Below are 25,626 nucleotides of genomic sequence, written 5' to 3'. Positions count from 1 at the left end.
AGGAGATTTCAAGTCTCACATGATGTAGGTGGGGGGGGGGGGGGGGAAGAGAAGGAAGGAGGGGGCTAGGAGGGGGATCAGCAGCACTTAGAAATTAAAACCCAATTATGCCAATATTCCCCCTTATGGAGGAATTCTATATATGGCGCTGAATAAACTGGCACCAAAAAAAAAGCCACGCTTAGTGCAGATTGGGCATATTCTATAACACTGTGTGTAATTTTTAGGAATGCACATGGCCTGTCCATGCCCTTCCCATGGCCACACCCCTTTTGAGATCTGCAGTTTAGAATTTACGTGCACCACTTTACAGAATATACTTAGAAAGCTGCACACATAAATTCTAATCAGTGCCAATAATTGCTTGTTATTGCCTAAATTATCAGCACCGACTGGCTTGTTAATCAATTAAGTTGCACGCACAATTTGGTTGCACTGCCAAATTTGCATGTGCAACCTTAGTCGTGGTATATAGAATTGCCCCTTATTTGATAAGCACTGGGAAAACCCTGATTCCCCGAGTACTCTCTCACCCTTCCCCTTGTCTGAGTTTGATGTCAATGTGTCTTGTCCACACTGATGACTCCTCAGCTGCACAAATGTATGTGTCTGACTCCACTGGGATTGGCACCCAGCAATGGCACCTGTGCTACAAAAATGCTGACAACCACTGATTTTTTTATACTCTCAAAGAATCTCTAAATAACTGGAAAATAATTACAATTTACAAACACCTGTGAATAGAAACCCCAAATATAATGAAGTTGATCAGGCAAAGCCCTTAGTTAAACTCTTCACGTCCCATTAAGCCCTATTTTCAATTATTTCAATGAGAACCCTGAAATCAGGAGTACAGGCTAACCAAAACCAGGTTTTTCAGTTTCAGCTGAAACCAAATCTGCAACTCTGAAATTTACAACTCGATTTCACCTGAAACCAAAGCTGAAACTGGCCCGCCCCGCCCCCAAAGGGCACCCACTCTCTCCCCCTGCAACCAGACAAAGGCTCCATTCTCTGCCCCCCCTCCATGACCAGACAGAGTCCCCCCCCCCCTCTTGTATGTGGCTTTCTCGGCCCTAGCTGAAACCAAACCCGATATTCGGTCAGCCGTTAGTCAGGAGGCTATAGTTGTAACCTCTAGTGCCTGGTTTGTTATACTAGTATACTGCCACCACTAGCACAAATTAGAGAATTTCAGCTTTTGGCTTACTTATTTTATTTATTTATTGCACTTGTATCCCACATTTTCCCACCTGTTTGCAAGCTCAATGTGGCTTACAAAAACCTGTCATGGCATCACCATTTCAGGGTACAAAAACCTGTCTTGGCATCACCATTTCAGGTGATACAGTTGGTGTTACAGGGATCACAATGATAACGAGGCTAACAGTCGATCTAGTCAAGTAATTACAGAAAGAGATGATCATAGTAAGGGAGGAGTGGTTGTCAGACTGTGAGCCCTTGTGCCTTGATCCCACACCTCAGCTGAGTCCAAGGTCGGTGTCGGAAGGCGGCTGGACAACCCCGAATCTTCGCCAGGTCTTCTGGAACCACGCGGGGTTGTCGCCCAGGAAAGACACGGGTGGAAAACAGATACCCAGATGGAGGTAATCAGGATTCGGTCCAAGGTCAGGGCAGGCAGCAAACAAGCAATGGTCAGGATATGGTCCGAAGTCAGGGCAGGCAGCAAACGAGCAATGGTCAGGATTCGGTCCGAAGTCAGGGCAGGCAGCATATGAGCAATGGTCAGGATTCGGTCCGAAGTCAGGGCAGGCAGCAAACAAGAGAGTCCAAAACAGGCAAAGGTCAAAAATCAGGTACAAATACAAGAAGGTCCAACTGCACTGCAACTACCCAGGAACTGAATAGAAGCCAAAGCACAGAAGGACTGAAGGCAAGGCTTTAAATAGTAAGGCAATCAGAGTCAACCATCCTCAGCTGAATCCAAAATGGCTGCCCCCACAGGAGATCTCAAAGGATCAAATATGGGCTTCCTTCCTGTCCTCGTTACTCCAGGATGGCTTCCTAGGGGATGATCTATCCAAGATGGCTGTACCCCTTGAGCTATCCAAGATGGCTGCGGCCATTGATCCAACCAAGATGACGGCTGCCAGAAATAGGAAAGAGAAACAGACCTTCCTAAGACTGATCCTCGTCCCTTTCAGACGGAACTGCGGGATGACCTAGCCGGGAGGAGCGTCGAACAGGTGAGGGACGTCACAGTGGTGATGTGTTGTAGTTAGTTATGGATTCTCGTGGTAGGCTTTGGTGAAGAGATAAGTTTTCAACGATTTGCGGAAGTTTGTTATTTCATTAATTGTTTTCAGATGGTTTGGAAGAGCATTCCACATCTGCGTGCTCGTGTAGGAAAAGCTGGACACATGAATTAATTTGTATTTTAATCCTTTGCAGCTAGGGAAGTGTAGGTTGAGGAAAGTGCGGGCAAATCTTTTGGCATTTCTGGGTAGGAGGTCCATGAGGTCAAGCATGTAAGATGGGGCGTCTCCGTGAATGATTTTATGGACAATCGTGCAGATTTTGAACGTGATCTGTTCTTTAAGTGGGAGCCAGTGTAGTTTCTCTCTCAGGGGTTTTGCGCTTTCATATTTTGTCCTTCCAAATATAAGTCTGGCTGTGGTATTTTGGGCGGTTTGAAGTTTTTTGATAATCTGTTCTTTACAGCCAGCGTAAAGTGCATTGCAATAGTCCAGGTGACTTAGTACCAATGACTGTACCAGGTTTCGAAAAATGGCCCTTGGGAAGAATGGTTTTACTCTTTTGAGTTTCCACATTGAATGGAACATTTTCTTGGTTGTGTTCTTCACGTGGTTTTCAAGTGTGAGATTTCGATCAATGGTAACTCCGAGAATTTTCAGAGTGTTAGAGACAGGAAGGGAGAGGTTAGGGGTGGTTATGGTGGAGAATTTACTTGTGTTATGTTGTGAGGTAAGTATCAGACATTGTGTTTTTTCTGCGTTGAGTTTTAGCTGAAATGCGTCCGCCCAGGAGTGCATGATTTGGAAGCCTTGATTAATCTCGTTGGTGATTTCTTTTAGATCATGCTTAAACAGGATGTAGATCGTGATGTCATCTGCATATATGTATGGATTGAGGTTTTGATTGTCCAGGAGCTTGGCTAGGGGTACCATCATTAGGTTAAAGAGGGTTGGTGAGAGGGGCAGGGGCGTAGCCAGACAACAGATTTTGGGTGGGCCTAGGCAAGAAGTGGGTGGGCACCAAGTGTTCTCCCCCTCCCCCCCGCACCACCACCAAAAAAAAATATCTCAGCTGGCGAGAAAATGCTTTTTTCCACCTTGACAGTCTGCAGCAGGCATGTGCTGACGACTGAGCATGCGCAGGTGACAGTATCAAGGAGAGTAGTGTTTTCATTACCATCAGGGGGAGGTCTTCAGCTGGTGGAGCTGGGGATCCCCAGCTACCACTAAATGTGTGCTACTATTGGGTGGGCCTGAACTCTAAGTGGGTGGGCCCTGGCCCACCCAGGCCCACCTGTGGCTATGCCACTGGACAGGGGTGATCCTTGGGGAACTCCCCATTCAGGTGTCCATGGGGCTGATGTCTCCTCTTTAGTTGTTACCTGGTATGATCTTGTTGTCAGGAATCCTCTAAACCAGTTAAGCACATTTCCTCCAACTCCAAAGTATTTCAGGATGTGTAGTAGTATTCCATGGTTGACCATGTCGAAGGCACTGGACATGTCAAATTGCAAAAGAAGTATGTTGTTGCCAATTGCAATTCTTTGTTTAAATTTATTCATTAAAGTTACTAATACTGTTTCGATACTGTAGTTCGATCTAAATCCTGATTGGGATTCATATAGAATTGAGTGTCTGTTTAGGTGGTTGGTGAGCTGTTTCGTCACTGCGCCTTCCATGAGTTTGGTTATCAGCGGGATCGATGCTACCGGGCGATAATTGGTTACGTCGCTTGTGGATTTCTTTGCATCTTTAGGTAGAGGAGTGAGTAGGATATTTCCTTTATCTTTTGGGAAGAGCCCATTTTGTAGCATGTAGTTCAGGTGGTTCGTGAGGTCTGTTTTGAATTGTTGAGGGGCAGTTCTTATAAGATTATTAGGGCAGATGTCTAGTTTGCATTGCGATTTGGCGTAGTTTTTTTGCAATTGGGACATGTTGTCGATCAATAGTATGTCAAAGTTAGTACATGATCGGTCTGCTGGATATTCCCCAGGTATAGGGTCTAAGCATTCAAGGAAGTTTGCATAGTCAATTGTGTTGATGGGTATTGTAAGTCGTAGCTTTATAATTTTTTCTTTGAAGTAGTTCGCAAGGTTGTCTGCTGATGGAGTGTCTGTGTTGTTAGAAGTGACCGGGGTGGTATTCAGTAATGTATTCACAAGTTGGAAGAGTTTATGTGTGTCTTTGTAGCCTGGTCCGATTTTAGTTTTATAGTAAGGTCTTTTAGTTTGTCTGATGGTGTATTTGTATTTTCTTTGTAGTCGCTTCCAATCATTGAATGCAGAGTCATCTTTTTTCTTATTCCAGGCACGTTCTAGTCTTCTGACTTGTGTTTTTAGTTCTTTAAATTCTTCATTAAACCATGGTATTGAATTTTTTCTATGTGAGGTTCTGGTTTGAAGTGGTACTAATTGGTCTAGTGTGATTCTGCATCTGTTGTCCCAGTCCTGAAGAAATTGGATTGACTCTGTTGGTGCTGTCCATTCATTAATATAGAATTGTTGCCAGAATGTTATTGTGGGACTCAGTTGCTAGGGTCTGTCTGTAAAACTCCAACTAATCTGGGTTTCCTGTTGCAGATTATATAAGAACATAAGAACCTAAGAACCTAAGAGTAGCCATACTGGGTCAGACCAATGGTCCATCTAGCCCAGTATCCTGTTTTCTAAACAGTGGCCAAACCAGGTCATAAGTACCTGGCAGAAACCCAAATCGTGGCAACACTCCATACTATAAATCCCAGGGCTTCCCATGTCTGTCTCAATAGCAGACTATGGACTTTTCCTCCAGGAATTTGTCCAAACCTTTTTTAAACCCAGATACGCTAACCACTGTTACTACATCCTCTGGCAAAGAGTTCCAGAGCTTAACTATTCATTGAGTGAAAAAATATTTCCTCCTATTTGTTTTAAAAGTATTTCCATGTAACTTCCTCAAGTGTCCCCTAGTCTTTGTACTTTTGGAACAAGTAAAAAATCGATTTATTTCTACTTGTTCTACACCACTCAGAATTTTATAGACCTCAATCATATTGCCCCTCATCTGTTTTTCTTTTCCAAGCTGAAGAGCCCTAACCAAGTTAGCCTTTCCTTATAAGAGAGGAGTTCCACCCCCTTTATCATTTTGGTCGCTCTTCTTTGAACCTTTTCTAATTCCTTGATATCTTTTCTGAGATAAGGCGACCAGAACTGAACACAATACTCAAGGTGCAGATGCACCATGGAGCGATACAAAGGTATTATAGTATTTTCGGTCTTATTCACCATCCCTTTCCTAATAATTCCTAGCATCCTATTTGCTTTTTTGGCCGCCACCACATACTGAGCAGAAGATTTCAGCATATTATCTATGACACCCAGATCTTTTTCTTGAGCGCTGACCCCCAAGGTGGACCCTAGCATCAGGTAAATATGATTCGGATTATTCTTTCCAATATGCATCACCTTGCATTTGTCCACATTAAATTTCATCTGCCGTTTGGATGCCCCGTCTTCCAATTTCCTAAGGTCTTCCTGCAATATTTCACAGACCACAAGTGTTTTAACAACTTTGAATAGTTTTGTATGATCTGCAAATTTGATCATCTCACTTGTCATTCCAATTTCCATATCATTTATAAATATGTAGAATAGCACCGGTCCCAGTACAGATCCCTGTGGCACTCCACTATTCACCATCCTCCATTGAGAGAAATGACCATTTAACCCTACCCTCTGTTTTATTTATTTTATTTATTTTACAGTGCTTATATCCCACAATTTCCCACCTCTGGTAGGCTCAATGTGACTTACAATATTTGAATAAAAAATAGACAGGGTACAGTAAATGGAAAGGGGTAAGTAGGGCAGAGAGGTAAGGATAAAGAAATGGGTCCATAATAATAGTACCAGAGCGCAATGGCAGCGTCCTGAGGTTAGTGAGGTTGGCCAATTCCTAATTCACACCAGAACCTTGCCTCCTATCCCATGACCCTGGCTTGCAGGGTTTCTATTTATTCTGCTTAAATCCAGCTCCTCTAGCCACACCTTCGATTCCCAGGAGGCAAGCCTATACACTGCTGGTGGCTGAAATGCTCTACTGAATGTGAAAGGAGAAAAGACCTAGTATGGCTATTCTTATGTTCTTATTTGAGATGGACATGGGGGAAGCCGCTGCTTGCTCCGGGATTGGTAGTATGGAATGCTGCTACTATTTGGGTTCTGCCAGGTACTTGTGACCTGGGTTGGCCACTGTTGGAAGCAGGATACTGGGCTACATGAACCATTGTTCTGACCCAGTATGGCTATTCTTATGTTCTAACATGCACGCATTGCATCCTGGGTGGGAATTATGCAGCATCATGTGACTGTTCTAGTGAAATGTTTGCAACGTGTAAGGTTGTTTTCCTGTTAAACTACATGAACCCAACCTGTGAATAACTGTCCTCAAATGTACAACAGCAAACAAGAGTAAGGACAAGAAAGATAAAATTGTTAACCATAAAAGAAAGGCGTGTTTACATCAGAAATGGCCTCTTTATCTCCCAGTTGTAATCTTACCAGTTGTAGGAAAACACCTCAGTTACTGATGCAGCAGGTACCTGTCCATGGTATCTTGCCTTCAGACAGGATTCTGATAGCCCTTACTGCAGAGTTCTACTGGCTGTATTGATACTGAAAAAAACTGATGGATCAATATTGAAATATCACGGTCAACATTTGATTTGAAACCAGCCGTGGTGTTTAAATTGTCCATGTATATTCACTGCTGCTATTTGCAGAAGAAATTGAAGTAGAATCTATGTAATCAGAGATGACTGGTGTTGGCTATACAGATGCCCACACTCCACCTCAGATAGTGCTGAGGCGATCTGTAGGAATTTTCAGCGGCACTATTCATGGACAGGGCACTTATCTGGATAGCAGCTGTTGTACCTTTTATTAGATAAGTCCTTAGATAAGTCCTTATTAGATAAGCCAAGTCCTTATCTAACCATGACCTTAACCCTTTCATATATGCAGACGAAGTCACAATATACATTCCTTACAAAACCAAACTGACAGAAATCACCAACGAAATCAAGCTCAGCCTGAACATCATGGATTCATGGCCAAATGCATTTCAACTAAAATTCAATAAAGAAAAAACTAATTGTCTCATCCTCTCAACCCAACACAGCGTAGACATCCCCACAAGTGTCAACACCCCAGATCACACCCTTCCTATCTCAGACAGCTTGAAAATCCTCGGCTTTACAATGGACCGTAACTTAACACTAGAGAGCCAAGTGGCATCCACAACAAAGAAAATGTTTCACTCAATGTGGAAGCTCAAACGCGTGAAGCAATTCTTCCTGAGGGAAACATTTCGCAACCTGATACAATCAATGGTACTAAGCCAATTACATAGTAACATAGTAAATGACGGCAGTCCAGTCTGCCCTACAAGATAACTCATATGTGCTACTTTTTGTGTATACCTTACCTTGATTTGTACCTGTCCTTTCAGGGCACAGACCGTGTAAGTCTGCCCAGCACTATCCCCGCCTCCCAACCACCAGCCCCGCCTCCCACCACCGGCTCTGGCACAGACCGTATATGTCTGCCCAGCACTATCCCCGCCTCCCGCCACCGGCTCTGCCACCCAATCTTGGCTAAGCTCCTTAGGATCCATTCCCTCTGAACAGGATTCCTTTATGTTTATCCCACGCGTGTTTGAATTCTGTTACCGTTTTCATTTCCACCACCTCCCGCCGGAGGGCATTCCAAGCATCCACTACTCTCTCCGTGAAAAAATACTTCCTGACATTTTTCTTGAGTCTGCCCCCCTTCAATCTCATTTCATGTCCTCTCGTTCTACCGCCTTCGCACCTCCGGAAAAGGTTCATTTGCGGATTAATACTTTTCAAATATTTGAACGTCTGTATCATATCACCCCTGTTTCTCCTTTCTTCCAGAGTATGCATATTCAGGTCATCAAGTCTCTGCTCATACGTCTTGTAACGCAAATCCCTTACCATTCTTGTAGCTTTTCTTTGAACCGCTTCAATTCTTTTTACATCCTTCGCAAGGTACAGCCTCCAAAACTGAACACAATACTGTAGGTGGAGCCTCACTAACGACTTATACAGGGGCATCAACACCTCCTTTCTTCTGCTGGTCACACCTCTCGCTATATAGCCTAACAACCTTCTAGCTATGGCCACCGCCTTGTCACACTGTTTCGTCGCCTTCAGATCCTCAGATACTATCACCCCAAGATCCCTCTCCCTGTCCGTACCTATCAGATTCACCCCGCCTAACACATACGTCTCCCGAGGATTTCTATTCCCTAAGTGCATCACTTTGCATTTCTTCGCATTGAATTTTAATTGTCAAACCTTAGACCATTCCTCTAGCTTCCTCAGATCCTTTTTCATGTTTTCCACTCCCTCCCCGGTGTTCACTCTGTTACATCCACAAATAGGCAAACTTTACCTTCTAACCCTTCGGCAATGTCACTCACAAATATATTGAACAGAATCGGTCCCAGCACCGATCCTTGAGGCACACCACTACTCACTTTTCCCTTCTCCGAGCGAATTCCATTCACCACCACCCTCTGGCTTCTGTCTGTCAACCAGTTCCTAATCCAGTTCACCACTTCGGGTCCTATCTTCAGCCCATCCAGTTTATTTAAGAGCCTCCTGTGGGGAACCATGTCAAAAGCTTTGCTGAAATCTAAGTAGATTACGTCCATAGCTCGTCCCTGATTCAATTCTCCTGTCACCCAATCAAAGAACTCAATGAGATTCGTTTGGCACGATTTCCCTTTGGTAAAACCATGTTGTCTCGGATCTTGCAACTTATTGGCTTCCAGGAAATTCACTATCCTTTCCTTCAGCATCGCTTCCATTACTTTTCCAATAACCGAAGTGAGGCTTACCGGCCTGTAGTTTCCAGCTTCTTCCCTATCACCACCTCTTGTGAACAGGGACCACCTCCGCCGTTCTCCAATCCCTCGGAACCTCTCCCGTCTGCAAGGATATATTAAACACATATTTAAGAGGACCCGCCAGAACCTCTCTGAGCTCCCTCAATATCCTGGGGTGGATCCCATCCGGACCCATGGCTTTGTCCACCTTTAGCTTTTCAAGCTGTTCATACACACTCTCTTCCGTGAACGGTGCTCTATCCACTTCAATCTCATTTGTACTTTTTGCAGTCCATCGCGGTCCTTCTCCAGGATTTTCTTCTGTGAAAACAGAACAAAAGTATCTATTTAGCAAATTTGCACTAGATTACTGCAATGGAATTTATGCGGGATGTAAAGAACAAACCTTAAAGAAACTTCAGACCACTCAAAACACAGCAGCTAGGCTTATATTTGGTAAAACGCGATTTGAAAGTGCAAAACCCCTCCACGAAAAACTACACTGGCTCCCAATCAAAGAATGCATCGCCTTCAAAATCTGCACCCTAGTTCACAAAATCATCTACGGAGAAGCCCCGAGTTACATGACAGACTTGATCAATTTACCAATTAAAAATACATCCGAATCAACAAGATCTTATCTAAATCTGCACTACCCAAACTGCAAAGGACTTAAATACAAAACAACTTACACATCTAGTTTTTCCTACATAAGCACACAACTGTGGAACGCATTACCAAAAGCCTTGAAAATGACGTATGACCACCTAAACTTCCGAAAATCACTAAAAACCAACCTGTTTAAAAAGGCATACCCTACCGATCCAACTTAAGTGCCTGATCTCTGCAACACAACCAAACTAAAGCACGTAATGGACATAACACAACTCTTCCGTTCTCCAATTCCCTAATGTGGCTGTGCCACATGAACTTGATGTTACCACAACATCACCCTGTATTTGTTCACACCGGAGCCTGCAAAGGCCTCTCCGGTACTATGTAAGCCACATTGAGCCTACAAATAGGTGGGAAAATGTGGGATACAAATGTAACAAATAAATAAATAAATAAAAATAAGAATAGTGCAAAAATATGGAAAATGAGCATTCAAAAGCCACATAGATCATTAAGGGGCCCTTTTACCAAAGGGCTGGCGTGCGGCAGCAAGCTTGCCAGTCACCCACCAATCCAGAACTACTGCCAGCCCAACGCGGGTGCCATCACAGTTCCGCCTCCAGCATGCGCCATTTCCAGCACCAGCGGTAATTAGGGAAAATATTACTGCAGGGGGTTACCTGTTGGTAATTGTGTAGTGCTACCCGCTGTCCAGTTACTCAATAGATGGCAGTAAGTGTTCCCTCTGAAATGCAAACTTACTGCATGTCTATATCATATTTTCCAATTTTCACCCGCTGCTTGGCAAAAACAGCCTCTAGCAGAGGGCCCCTTTTACAGAGGCTTAGTAAAAGGGCCCCTAAGGGAAGGCGCAATTTTTATCCTCATAAACCTCTGAATAGTATTTTTCTTAATGTTACGCTAGTCCAAATAGTGGCATCATATCCAATAAAGAACACACAATTCTTTAAAATGCTAGATCATGGGACACACAGCCACCTCAAAGATAAGCAGCTTTGCATAAGTCATAAACACGATTTACTGCCAACTAATGGGAACTCCTAATACCTTTAAACGGAAACCTCACAACAAATAAGATATTAGGCATTCCCATTAGTTGCTATTATATTTTGGGGAACTACATTTCCCAGTTTTCTCATATTTGAAATAAATACCATATATTCATTAATTAAACGTTTCTTCTATCCGTGCAATATATTATTTACTGGCTGAGAATGCAAGGCCATGCTTTTAGCCTCTTAGGTTTTCAAAGGCCTTACCACTTCCATTAAAAGTAACATTTTATATGCTCTCCCCCTTCTTATCAACCTTCTGTGTATAACGTGTGCTGCATTTTCAGGTAGGGCACAGCAGTATCGTATTATTGATCGAATGCAGGCAGACATGCTGATGCCAAGGAGCTAAAACAACTTTCCTAATATCCCAGAATGTTATCTGAGATGTAGAATCTCCCTGATTTGCACATACTTTCCCTCCTTTTTCACCCTATTCTTTCCAAGACCATCAGTACTATAGACCAGCAACTAGGAAGTCTTAAAGAGTTGCATACCTGGCCCTCAAATGCATGTTGACTCTACAGTAGGCAGCCAGCAGTTAACTATTAACAAAGAAATCCCTAACTTCCTGTATATGATAAAGATGCAAAGGGCATATTTCCTGATGTGGCTATTGTTATACAAAGCTAATTGGTATGCTGTTGGTCGATGTAGCTTGTGGTTTAACAGTAAAATGTCACAAAATGCTTTTTTTTGCTCATTACACTAAATTGCACTCTTTCTGGGATACAAATAATGACTTCAGCTTTATCTTTTCTCACTTCTACACTAAATTAACTAAATTACAATACCATAGTACTTAATGTATTTTAACAAAGCCTGGTTATTTATATATATATATAGAGAGAGAGAGAGAGAGAGAGAGAGATCTCTTTCCCGCTCTCAGATATATATCTATGGTATTTCTATTTCTTGTGCAGATACACCAGGCTATGAATGACTTATGAGGGCTCCCACAAGTCTAATGGTTTCCATGGCATGCTGTGGGATGGGGTTGTGAAGTGTCACTCCTGGCCTTCCCAAGGCAATGGAGGGTTAAGTGGCTTGATCATGGCCACAAAAAGCTTTGTGGGATTTGAATCTGGGTCCTATGATTCTTAGTCTGCTACACTAGCCATGAGTCTACTCCTTTGTCCCTATATATCTATATTTATATCTAGTTATATTTCGGGGGGGGGGGGGGGTAATTGTATAAATTGGTGCTAAATTTTAGGAGGCACAGTGGGGCACACTTAGCACTAGTTACGTACAGCTAGATTCTATAAATGGCATGCAAATTTGCATACACATAATTGCATGCTATTCTAAGAACATAAGTGTTGCCATACTGGGATACACCGAAGGTCCATCAAGCACAGCATTCTGTTTCCAACAGTGGCCAATCCAAGTTGCAAGTACCTGGCAAGATCTCAGAACAGGAAAATACATTTTATGCTGCTTATCCTAGAAATAAGCAGTGGATTTCCCCCAAGGTCATCTTAATAATGGCTTAAGGACTTTCTTTAAGGAAGCCATTCAAACCTCCTTTAAACTCTGCAAAGCTAACTGTTTTTACTACATTCTCTGGCAACAAATTCCAGAGTTTAATTACACGTTGAGTGAAGAAATATTTTCTCCGATTTGTTTTAAATTTACTACTTTGTAGCTTCATTGCATGCCCCCTAGTCCTAGTATTTTTGGAAAGAGTAAACAAGCAATTCATATTCCACTCCACTCATTATTAGATAGACCTCTATCATATCTCCACTGAGCCGTCTTTTCTCCAAGCTGAAAAGCCCTAGCTACTTTAGCCTTTCCTCATAGGGAAGTCGTCCCATCCCCTTTATCATTTTTTCAGCCTTCTTTGTACCTTTTCTAATTCCAGTATATCTTTTTTCCGATTTATTTATTTATTTGTTACATTTGTATCCCACATTTCCCCACCTATTTGTAGGCTCAATGTGGCTTACATAGTACCGGAGAGGCGTTTGCTGACTCCGGTGAGAACAAATACAAAGTGATGCTGTGGTAAGATAAAGTTCATGTGGCACAGCCACAGTTAGGGAATCGTACAATGAAAGAGTTGAGTTGTGTCCATTACGTACTTTAGTTTTGTTGTGTAGCAGAGATCAGGCATTTAGGTTGGGTTGGTAGGGTATGCCTTTTTAAACAGGTTAGTTTTTAGTGATTTCTGGAAGTTTAGGTGGTCGTGCGTTTTTTCAAGGCTTTTGGTAATGAGTTCCACAGTTGTGTGCTTATGTAGGAAAAGCTGGATGCGTAAATTGATTTGTATTTGCGGTTCTGAGATGCATGCGCAATTAAATTGGCTAATGAGCCAATTAGTGCCAATAACTTCTAAGCACACACATCTTATAGCATGCATTCAAAGGGGGAATGGTCATGGGATGGCATTGAGTGGGTCAGAGACACTCACTAAAGATGCACTCAGTATTACTGAATACCGGGTATCTATGCCTAACTTACGCACCAGGATTTATACCAGATTTCAGTTGTCTGATGTCCTCATGCCCAAAATTTGGCATGGAAATGTCAGACCTGTGAGTTCTTGTACCAAGTAGAGCGCTGCCGAGCCCGGTTCTCGGACCAGGTTCTGCTTGGCGTCCAGACAACCCCGGGTTTCATCTGCACTGACTGCTGTTCCCCAGAGGTTGAGCCCCTAGATGCAGGCGGCCTGCAGGGCTTACGAAATGGAGCAGGAAGCGGGGTGATGAACGTGACGGCCAGACAGGCAGCAGGCAAGAGAGTGATCCAGGTACAGGCAGAGTCAGTAGGCAGGCAGCAGACACGAGAGTAATCCAGGTACAGGCAAGGTCAGTAGGCAGGCAGCAGACACGAGAGTAATCCAGGTACAGGCAGAGTCAGCAACGAAGAACAAAGTAGAGGAGAAGCACACTACTGAGCAAGTAACACCTACCAAAGTAGAAGCCGAAGCAAGGAGTCTAGGGAGAGCTCAGCTGATAAAGTGCTGGCGTCTGACATCAGCAGGAAGAAGGGGCACAGCCATAGGACAAGAGCAGGGGAAGGAGGAATCGGAAGACCAATAGGAGAGAAGCAAAGGAAGCCAGGCAGAGGAAGAGCAGTCCCAGGTGGGTGGAAGCAAAGCAATCAAGGAGCCTGCAGCCAGAGAAGAACTACACACACATGGCTCAGGGCTGTGCCAGTCAAGTGTGTGTGTCGACGGGACCCTGCGCAGCCCGAGGATGCTGCTTGCGTTGAGGTAGGGGACATGACAGGAAATCAGCTCTATAAATGGCACACATCTCAGAGCATGGATCGTACGGATATTTTTTGGCACCTAAATGTGGGCAGCATTTACTGAATCTAGTCCATAATGGCTTAAAGGTGCACCTAAGCAATGATGGAACGCCAGCACAAATCTATTTTGGCATGCCAAAATTTGGTGCAGCCACTTATTCCATCTCAATAGCAGGTATAGGTGGGTGTGCCTAAGTGCACCATGCAACTTGTGCACTTCTAGTTGCCTGTGTTGCTAAGCAGAATGCCATGACATGCCTAGGCTCCACCCATGTTAACACCCCCTTACAGCTGCGCAGTATGTAATTTAGGTGCATTGTGTATAGAATAGTCTCTAGCACTTACGTGTATAACTGCTAATTATTGGTGCTAATCATATGCACAAGTGCTAGTATTCTATAAAGTGTGTGCACTATAGTTGCCCTCACATTTATAATCTATAGATATAGATATATAAAACTTATCGCTACCTCAGTCAGATGGATGGATGGATAGATAGACACATTTTGCTTATTGCAGTTCTTTGTCACTAGGTATTTCTTCAGCAGCCTAAAGAGCAAATATACTGCTTGACAGGAACAAGAAGAAGATATTTAAAAGATTATGGCATGTATGAACATTAAAATTGTTGTCATGACAACCAGAAATACACACAGTACCTAAGACAGGATGACAAAGTGGGTTATCACAAAACTGAATGCATTTGATAATCCTCCCTGCTTTTCTTTTCAAGTAAGTACACTAAGCAATTTTTTAACTAACACTACCAATTAAACCATGGTAGCAAAAGACTATGAACACAATCAGTCTGCTCTATGCAGCCAAATGTATTGTGAGCCTGGTGGATTGTCAAGGTGAGAGTTATGTGCGTTCTTTTTATATGTGCATATGCTCCTACAGAGGTAGTACCGTTTGACATTTTTAATGTGATCAAACAGAGCTGACACTGGTACTAAAAGATGAGGTATAAGATTATAAAAGGCATTCTCAAAAATGCTAATTCTTTCTCTTCTCAGCAGCAGCTCATTGTTGGAAGTATAATTTGTGAACGGACTGGAAATCAGTCTTACAAACATTAATTACTACACCTCGCTACCATTCAGGTCTTGCCAGATAATCTCCAAGATCTGGCAGTTCATAGCAAAGCTGTTACTCTGTGAGGACTATACAGTTGTTTGTTAAGATTTAGGCACTGCTGGTCAAATTGTATGTTTCAATGAATCCCTACGTGAACAAAAGCAGACACGACGTCTACACGGTACAAAATTAAACACAACAAATTCTGCAACTTTTAATGCAAAGTTACTATTTATTTGCTGATTATTTGGCATCTTGACCTTAGAAGTACTACTGTGAGATTACTGCCTACTGCAATTATGAACCTAGGACCAGCATCAGGAGGAGTGACTGGGGATTACTCCTGCTCCCATTAGACTACCAGAGACCCTGGTAAGACCTGGGAAAGGGGATAAGGGGTTGGGGGAGGGTTCTGCTGGGGATATACTCTAGGGTTTTGTATGTTTGAGGGGTATCTGAAATAGAAGGGTTCCTTTCACGGGGACTGTCATGGAAGTATATTAATCATGTTGGGGGCAGTCACAGTGGTATACTAATAGATGTGTGGGGGGATTGGGATATGCTAGTGATATTGGATTGGGTAGGGGAGCTTTTCTCAGCCTTTAAACATCCATCTTCCAGCAGGCCTCAGGACAGGTGTAAATGGTAACAACTGAATTATTTCATATAAACCTGTATTCACTTTTACAATGGGAAATACACGTTGGTATACTGGGCCCATACAAACCATCCCTTAGCAACGCTCCCTTGCTTTTTGGACAAAGTAGAGTGAATTCTATATATGATGCCCAAAAAATTGGCACTGAAAAAGTGCTATTCTATAAACCACACTTAAAGTTAGACGCAGTTTACAGAATAGCGTTTATGCCTGGGAATCATAGTAACATAGTAAATGACGGCAGATAAAGACCTATACGGTCCATCCAGTCTGCCCAACAAGATAAACTAATTTTACATGGTATGTGATACTTTATATGTATACCCGAGTTTGATATGTCCTTGCCATTCTCAGGGCACAGACCGTAGAAGTCTGCCCAGCAATCTTCTTGTACTAAGTTCTGAAGATAACATCGAAGCCCCTTCAAATTTACACTCCAGCCCATCCCTATCTATTCAGTCACGATCACGGTGTAGACCGTAGAAGTCTGCTCAGCGCCGGTTTTATTTCCCAATTACCGGCATTGCCACCTAATCTCCGCTAAGATTACGTGGATCCATTCCTTCAAAACAGGATTCCTTTGTGTTTATCCCACGCATGTTTGAATTCCATTTCCGTTTTCATCTCCACCAACTCCCGCAGGAGGGCATTCCACATATCCACCACCCTCTCCGTGAAAAAATACTTCCTGACATTACTCCTGAGTCTGCCCCCCTTAACTTCGGAGCGGCTATTTGCACCAACTGAAATGTGGTGCAAATCTTTGTGCCTTAATTAGGAGCATATCTCCATTATTCTATAATTACCTGTGTAAATGTTAGGAACACCCCTGTTCTGCCCATGACCCTCCCATTAGTGCACTGCGTACGTCTAGTAGCTCTATAGAAATAAAAAGTAGTAGTAGCAGTAGTAAAATTTAGGTGTGGATCCTGCGCCAAAATTCACATTAGTATATTTTAATTAAATCTAATTAGTGTCAATAATTTCTTGTTACCTAGTCAATTATCAGTACGAATTAGCTCGTTATTCAATTAAATTGTGTGCGCAAATTAGTTGTGCACCCAAATCTTCACACATAACTTTTAGCAACTTTTATAGAATTTGGGGGAGTGTGAATCTCCACATCCAGATAGCAGCTTTTACAAAATACTGATGGCAGTCATAAAACATATAGGGACAGGCTGAAAGAAAAGCGGGAGAGAGAGTATTTGATAGAGATGTTTAAATACCTCAGTGGTGTTAATGTACAGGAGATGAGCCTTTTTCATATGAAGGAAACTTCTGGAATGAAAGTGCATAAGATGAAGGTAAGAGGAAATAGGCTCAGGATGAATCTGAGGAAATACACTTTCACCGAAAAGGTGGTGGATGTGTGGAATGGCCTCCCGGTGGAGGTCGTAGAGAGTTTAAGAAGGCGTGGAGGTATGTCACAGTTTAAAAAGGTGTGGGACAGACAAGTGGGATCTCTTAGGAAAAGGAGGTGGAATTTCTTAGGAAAAGGAGGAGTTAGTGGTTACTGAGGATGGGCAGACTGAATGGGCCCCTACGGCACTTATCTGCCGTCATGTTTTTATGTTTCTAATATTATGCAAAATTCTGCATACTTTGCTTGTACTTATTTTGAATAGAGTTCCTCTATCATAAAGCCAGACTCTTCCCATAGGCTAGAAATCTTACCCTCAGTTTGTTCATCTTCAACCACCCCCAGCAATATCACATTTCAGGTTCTACCCTCCTCAGCTCTCTTTCTCTCTCTCATAGTAACATAGTAAATGACGGCAGAAAAAGACCTGCATGGTCCATCCAGTCTGCCCAACAAGACAAACTCATATGTGCTACTTTTTGTGTATACCCTACTTTGATTTGTACCTGTCCTCTTCAGGGCACAGACCGTATAAGTCTGTCCAGCACTATCCCCGCCTCCCAACCACCAGCCCCGCCTCCCACCACTGGCTCTGGCACAGACCGTATAAGTCTGCCCAGCACTATCCTCGCCTCCCACCACCGGCTGGCTCTGCCACCCAATCTCGGCTAAGCTCCTTAGGATCCATTCCTTCTGAATAGGATTCCTTTATGTTTATCCCACGCGTGTTTGAATTCTGTTACCGTTTTCATTTCCACCACCTCCCGCGGGAGGGCATTCCAAGCATCCACTACTCTCTCTGTGAAAAAATACTCTCATCCCAACTTATTTTGAACCCCTTTCTTTCCCCTGTTAGGTTCATCCACTAGCTCTCTCTCCTCATTCCCCAGTGTAGGCATCTCTCAGCTTCCCCTCCACACCCCTGTGTTCCACTACATTCTTCATTCTTCCCTTAGATATGCTTTCTGCCCTCCACAATTCTTCCTAGCCACTCTTCAGGCTTTTCTGTCCCTGTTCTTGTTCTCTTTCCCCAGGGCCGTGCAAACCCAGTAAGCGGGGTAAGCACGTCAGGGGGCCACCTGTCTTCAAGGGCGCTGCGCCACGCTGTCCGGACCAATTGTATTTTTTTTTTAAGTGCCACGTTGGCGCATCAGCGAGTCGGCACCTATGCGCATGCGCTGCTGCTGCCTTCCCGCATGCAGCGCTCGCTCCTTCGCACACTCAGCTCTTCCCAAGCGCTCGCGCCCCGTGTACGTGATGATATGTCCGTCCGATTTATTTGGACCGCCGCCTGTTCCGTCCGTGGACCTGACTGTGGACTGCGTTGGAGTGCTGAGCTGCTGCTTGGATCCTCTGGGGAGGGGAGGTCAGCTGTCTGCGATGGAGCGGGTGAGTCACACCATTTTTGAAGGTATTGAGAGGAAAGTACCGGGGCTTCTACAGCACCCCTGCAGACACAGCTGCCACAGACACTTAGGTGGCAGCATTGATTTCTTTTAGCTTGCTCTGGAAAAGCAGTGGTTTTTCTGCAAACTGAGAAGCCTGGACACAAGCAAAGAAGACTGAAGGAGAATGAAAGCTCCAAAAGCAGAGCTTGACCTGAAAACAAAAAGGTACTGTGTGTGGCAAATTACCAGGTAGAGAAAGTCTGTCTGTGGAAGAGGGAATCCCATAGTGGAAGGAGAAAGTCCTTAAAAACCCAGCACCCAGGAAATCATAACCCTAAAATAAAAGGATCACAGAACAGAAGAAGGAGCACTATATTGTACAAATCTACTGAAACAGTGTTTAATCGATGCAGTACATCCATAGGAAGAGATTGCTTCACCGCTAATTTATGTTTTCTACCAGTCTTTGTTCATTTTAGTCAGAACATCCCAAAAGTGACTCTGAGGCTTACATACCATGGGTCTTAAAGGTTATATGATATTTACTGTCTGTTTGGCATCATACTAGGAATAAGGCTCAATTGTTAACATAAGCTGTTGATGTACAATCAATAATAAAAAGAAAAACTGCTTATGAAGTGTACTCAATTCAAATCAATGTTTTGTTTTTTGAAGACCTCAGTCAAACAGAATCATGGGGCATAAAGATGTTTTCAAAAGCCACCAACTCTCCTATCGTCACCGGTCTTCGCTTTTTTTCTATGTAACATGATGTCATTTCGAATATAAAAATCCCCTTGGATCCAATTTGTTTAACATAAGTGAAAGTGTCTATGAACACTACAATTTTTCTAAAATTTGAATCCTATTTTAAAGTAAGATATTGGGAATGCACAAGAAAAGTAAAAAACACCTATATACAGAGAAAAAAAGCGAAGACCGGTGATGGCAGGAGAGTGGTGGCTTGAAAACATCTTTTTGCCCCATGACTCCGTTTGACTAAGGTCTTCAAAAAACAAAAAATTGATTTGGATTGAGCACATTACAATTTTTCTTTTTATTATTATTATTACTTGTTACATTTGTATCCCACATTTTCCCACCTATTTGTAGGCTCAATGTGGCTTACATAGTACCGGAGAGGCGTTTGCAGACTCCGGTGTGAACAAATACAAAATGACGTTGCGGTAAGATAAAGTTCATGTGGCACAGCCACAATTAAGGAATCGTACAACGGAAGAGTTGAGTTATGTCCATTACGTACTTTAGTTTTCTTGTGTTGCAGAGATCAGGCGTTTATGTTGGATTGGTAGGGTATGTCTTTTTAAACAGGTTAGTTTTTAGTGTTTTCCGGAAGTTTAGGTGTGCTTATGGGTGTCGTCGTCGATAATACAATGTGAGCATCATTCTAAGAATATTGCTGACAATTCCTGTCAGTGTGGCAAGTGGTGAGCGATCATTTTCACGGTTAAAAATCATAAAAAATTATTTGCGATCAAGTATTTCGCAAGAAAGGCTTGTAAGCCTTGCCATGATTGCTATTGAGAATGATATATGTGCCCAGTTAGATATCAAAGATTTAATTACTAATTTCGTGAACATGAAAGCACGAAAAGCTAAGTGGTTGTAAACCCTTTATTTGTTCAGCAATCCCACAAAGATGCACTCCTTCTTTCAGCTCCTATTTCCTTTGCATCTTGTGCCACACGGGGGGGGGGGGGGGGGGGGGGGGGCGCCAACCGATAGTCTGCAGGGTGGCACCAGAGACCCTTGGCCCGGCCCTGTCTTTCCCTACCAGTAAGACTCCAGGTCTGACTAGTCCCCAAGATCCCATGCCCCAGGTACACTAACCCCACCTCTCCATCTTCCCCCTACTCTCAGGCATACTTCTATTTCATTCTTTCCCCCTCTCTAGCACACACGCCTAAGAACATAAGAATAGCTTACTGGGTCAGTCCAACGTAGTCAGTATCCTGTTTCCAACAGTGACAAAGCCAGGTCACAAGTACCTGGCAGAAACCAAAATCATGGCAACTTCCATGCTACCAATCCCAGGGCAAACAGTAGCTTCCCCATGTCTGTCTCAATAGCAGACTATGGACTTTTCCCCCAGAAACTTGTCCAAACCTTTTTTAAACCCATATATGCTCACCGTTGTTACTACATCTTCTGGCAAAGAGTTCTGAGCATAATTATTTGTTGAGTGAAAAAATATTTCCTCCTATTTGTTTTAAAAGTATTTCCATGTAACTTCCTCGAGTGAGCCTAGTCCTTGTACTTTTGGAACAAGTGAAAAATTGATTCACTTCTACTCGTTCTACATCACTCAGGATTTTGAGTAGACCTTAATCATATCTCCCCTCATCTGTCTGTTTTCCAAGCTGAAGAGCCCTAACCTCTTTAGCCTTTCCTCATATGAGAAGAGTTCCATCCCCTTTATTATTTTGGTTGCTCTTCTTTGAACCCTTTCTATTTCCACTACATCTTTTTTGAGATACGGTGACCAGAACTTAACACAGTACTCAAGGTGAGGTTGCACCATGGAGCAATACAGAGGCATTATAGTATTTTCGGTCTTATTCACCATCCCTTTCCTAATAATTCCTAGCATCCTGTTTGCTTTTTTTGGCTGCCATCACAGCCAAAAAATGCAAACTGGCATAACTCCTGCTTTCTCCCCCTTCCCCCCCCCCCCCCCCAGCACACTTTCCTTTCTTCCATTCTCCCCCATGACACACTCAACTTGCAGTGCCCCCCTGCTCCCTGGTTTACCCTAAGCTTGCCCCCCCATAAACCTAACATTAAATTTACTTTCTTCAGCCCCTCCCCCTTCAAGGCACACCCTTCCCGCTTTCTCCAGCATCTAGGCAGCACAAACCCATCTTTCTCCAGCCCCCTCCCGCCGTATCACACTAGCCCCCTGCTTTCTCCAGCTCCCTTTCTTTTGTTCAGCACCGGGAGAAGGATCATTGCAGCGCATCAGACTGCATCTCCCTCCTCTGTAATCCTGGCTCCCTATGGTTCATTTGAATAACATGACCATATGAAGCCTTGTGTGCAGTTCAAATGAACAGTCAGAGCCAGAACAGCAGAGAAGGAGGATGTGAACCAAAGGGCAGCTGTGTGCCTCATCCTCTTGCATAAATGCAGCAGGAAAGGAGGAAGAGCTATGAAGCCATAATAATTTCTGCCTCAAGATGCTGCTGCTAAGTCTTGGAATTCTTTAAAATCACCAGCGACCCCACTATAATCCTCAAGGGTATATATTATATATTCTAATGACTAGACCCAGTAAAATCTACATAAATACACATAGGGGAGGGGGAGTTAGCAATGTAAGCTACCATCAAGACATGCAATTTTACTGTTAACCCCCAGTTATTAGTAACTAGGTCTTGTCGCATGTAATGAATGAATCTTGTGCTAAAATAGCATGAGTTAGTGATAAAATAACATATCTTAACAGTAGGGCTTTTGTTTTAAAAGCCCTATTCATAATTTACATGTGTAGATACTGGCATTTATATATATGGATTGAATAAACACTGAAACCCAATTTTAGAAAGCCAGGATTTACACATGTAAATCTCCAATATGCGCATAAGGCAAGGGGGTATGGTTTGCACAGGACTAGCGTAGAAGTAAAAACTATTTCAGAAGGGGAATCCACATCTATGATCATTGTGATCAACATTGGGATTTACAGCTTCTCCTGGGTACATATAGGCAGTGCTTTTTTTGTGCCGGTACGCAACGGTACGGCGTACCGGCACCTTTTTCTCCTCCTCCCCTCCCCTCCCCTCCCCTCCCATTACTTCCAGCGATTCTCCGCCTCTCTCATGCCCTCCCATCGACGTGCAGCGATTTTTCCGTCCCTCCCCTGCCCTCACCTCTCTCATATCCAGCGATTCTTCGTCCCCCAGCGTCCTCCTTCACTGCCTGCCAGCCAGTCGGACTCAGAACCGAACGGTGCAGGCAGCGATTGGCTGGCAGCGTCGTAGCTTCCCTCTGCAAGTCCCGCCTATGCGTAAACAGGAAGTTGTAGGCGGGACTTGCAGAGGGAAGCTACGACGCTGCCAGCCAATCGCTGCCTGCACCGTTCGGTTCTGAGTCCGACTGGCTGGCAGGCAGTGAAGGAGGACGCTGGGGGACGAAGAATCGCTGGATATGAGAGAGGTGAGGGCAGGGGAGGGACGGAAAAATCGCTGCACGTCGATGGGAGGGCATGAGAGAGGCGGAGAATCGCTGGAAGTAATGGGAGGGGAGGGGAGGGAGAATCGCTGGAAATCAATGGGAGGGAAGGGCAGGGGAGAGAGAATTGCTGGAAATCAATGGGATGGGAGGGAAGGGCAGGGGAGAGAGAATTGCTGCACATGGGAAGGGCAGGGGAAAGAGAATTGCTGGACGGGATGGGAGAGAAGGGCAGGGGAAAGAGAATTACTGGAAATCAATGAGATGGGAGGGAAGGGCAGGGGAGAGAGAATTGCTGGACATGGGATGGGAGGGAAGGGTAAGGGAGAGAGAATTGCTGGACATGGGATGGGAGGGAAGGGCAGGGGAGAGAGAATTGCTGGAAATCAATGGGAGGGAAGGGCAGGGGAGAGAATTGCTGGACATGGGAAGGGCAGGGGAAAGAGAATTGCTGGACATGGGAAGGGCAGGGGAGAGAGAATTGCTGGACGGGATGGGAGAGAAGGGCAGGGGAAAGAGAATTGCTGGAAATCAATGGGATGGGAGGGAAGGGCAGGGGAGAGAGAATTGCTGGACATGGGATGGGAGGGAAGGGCAGGGGAGAGAGAATTGCTGGAAATCAATGGGATGGGAGGGAAGGGCAGGGGAGAGAGAATTGCTGGAAATCAATGGGATGGGAGGGAAGGGCAGGGGAGAGAGAATTGCTGGACATGGGAATGGCAGGGGAGAGAGAATTGCTAGAAATCAATGGGATGGGAGGGAAGGGCAGGGGAGAGAGAATTGCTGGACATGGGATGGGAGGGAAGGGCAGGGGAGAGAGAATTGCTGGACATGGGATGGGAGGGAAGGGCAGAGGTGAGAGAATTGCTGGACATGGGAAGGGCAGGGGAGAGAGAATTGCTGGACGGGATGGGAGAGAAGGGCAGGGGAAAGAGAATTGCTGGAAATCAATGGGATGGGGGGGAAGGGCAGGGGAGAGAGAATTGCTGGACATGGGATGGGAGGGGGATGGGAGGGAAGGGCAGGGGAGAGAGAATTGCTGGACATGGGAAGGGCAGGGGAGAGAGAATTGCTGGACATGGGATGGGAGGGAAGGGCAAGGGAGAGAGAATTGCTGGACATGGGATGGGAGGGAAGGGCAGGGGAGAGAGAATTGCTGGACATTGATGGGAGGGCAGGGATGAGATAATTGCTGGACATGGAGGGGAGGGCAGGGAAGATAGAATTTCTGGACATGGAGGGGAGAGAGGAGTATCGCTGGACGGGGAGGGGAGGACAGGGAAGAGAGAATTTCTGGACATGGAGGGGAGAGAGGAGAATCGCTGGACGGGGAGGGGAGGACAGGGAAGAAAGAATTGCTGGACATGGATGAGAGGGGAGAGAGGAGAAATGCTAGAAATGGATGGAGAGGAGAGCAGGAGATAGAGGAGAATTGCTGGACATGGATGGATGGAGGAGTTGGCTAGGAGAGAGGAGAAATGCTGACTTGGATGGAGGAGAGGGGAGAGAGAATTATTGCTTTATATGGATACAGATGAGGGAAGAGAGATGAGAAATGCTGGACATGGATGGAGGGAAAGAGAGTGGAGAAGTGCTGGACATGAATGGAGGGGAGGAAAGAAAAAAGAAGATGCGCATGGATGGAGATGAGGGAAAGGGAAGAGAGGAGAAAAACTGCACATGGATGGAGAAAATAGGCAAAAGCTGGAACCATGTTATACCTCCTCCAGTCAATTCCATGGAGGAGGACCCAGCTTTTACTTATGGATGCAGGGCAACAAAAGAAGAAGAAAGGAGGAAAGTAAAGAAATAAATGGAAAGGAAGCCCTGGAAACGGAGTTAAGAGAACAGATAGAGAGCAGCAGAATCAGAGACTGGGACCAATATGGATAGAAAAACAAAGTCACCAGACAACAAAGGTAGAAAAAAATCATTTTATTTTCATTTTAGTATTTGGAATTTGTCTTATTTTGCACTGGATATACTGGAGCTGTAACAGCTTACAGAAATTATTTATAATGAAAAAAAATCACATTATTTTTTCTCCTATACTAGTATAATATTTTCAATGATGTCTGTTTATATGCGCTATGGCTGGTATAAGGGGTGTGGCTAATGTGGGTGTGGCTATAATAGGGGCGGTGCCATGTGTGGTGACCCCGCCCACAATGAGTACCGGCACCTTTTTTTCTACAAAAAAAGCACTGCATATAGGTTTTTATAAAAGTGCTTCTTTTGGGCATTTCTCTAAAGGAGGGATATGGGGAGGTCCCCCAGTGTCCCTGCCACCCCTCCCCCCTCCCCCCAAAATCAAGAGCAATAAATAATTGCAGGCTCTGTGCTTAATTGAGAGTATTTAGACATGTAGGTTTCCAAAATGGCACACAAGTATCTATATGTCAGCAGTTATACGTCTAGGGGCCCTTTTAAAAAATGGTGGTAAGCACTAATGCATGCATATCGCATGCATTAAAGGCACTACCGTGGGACATGATCCAGCATCCCATAGTAGTTCTGGGATTGGCATGCATCAATCATGCGGTAAACAATAGAAAATATTTTTTAGCATGGGGGGGCATGTTTGGAGGCAGAGAGTAAGTGTGCCCTGCACTAATCGGGTAGTGCAGATAAATCGCCATGCGCTACCCAGTTAGTGTGGGGTTAGTTTGGGAGCCCTTACCACCTAGTCAATAGGTGGCAGTATGGGCTCACATGCTAATGGCCAAGTGCTAATTGGGAAATTAGTGCATGGCCATTAAAGGGAAAATAGAAATTGCGGCCATTTTACTGCCACGCTAAAAGTGGCCTCAGCACATGGAAAACCTACATGCTACAAAGAGCGCAGGCCACTTTTTAGAGTGGCTTAGTAAAAGGGCCTCATAGGTTCTGAAACACA

At 44.2% G+C, this 25,626-nt stretch overlaps 1 protein-coding gene across 1 annotated transcript in view; it reads right to left on the bottom strand.

Moving 5' to 3' along the window:
* The window catches only part of GRM1 (glutamate metabotropic receptor 1), a 676,880-nt gene that overhangs the window by 308,161 nt on the left and 343,093 nt on the right, over positions 1–25,626 (bottom strand). The gene's annotated exons all lie outside the window — the stretch shown is intronic.

The sequence above is a fragment of the Microcaecilia unicolor genome, chromosome 3 (genome assembly GCF_901765095.1).
Source record: "Microcaecilia unicolor chromosome 3, aMicUni1.1, whole genome shotgun sequence".
In the NCBI taxonomy this organism is placed as follows: domain Eukaryota; kingdom Metazoa; phylum Chordata; class Amphibia; order Gymnophiona; family Siphonopidae; genus Microcaecilia; species Microcaecilia unicolor.
This window is presented reverse-complemented; position numbering and strand designations above follow the sequence as displayed.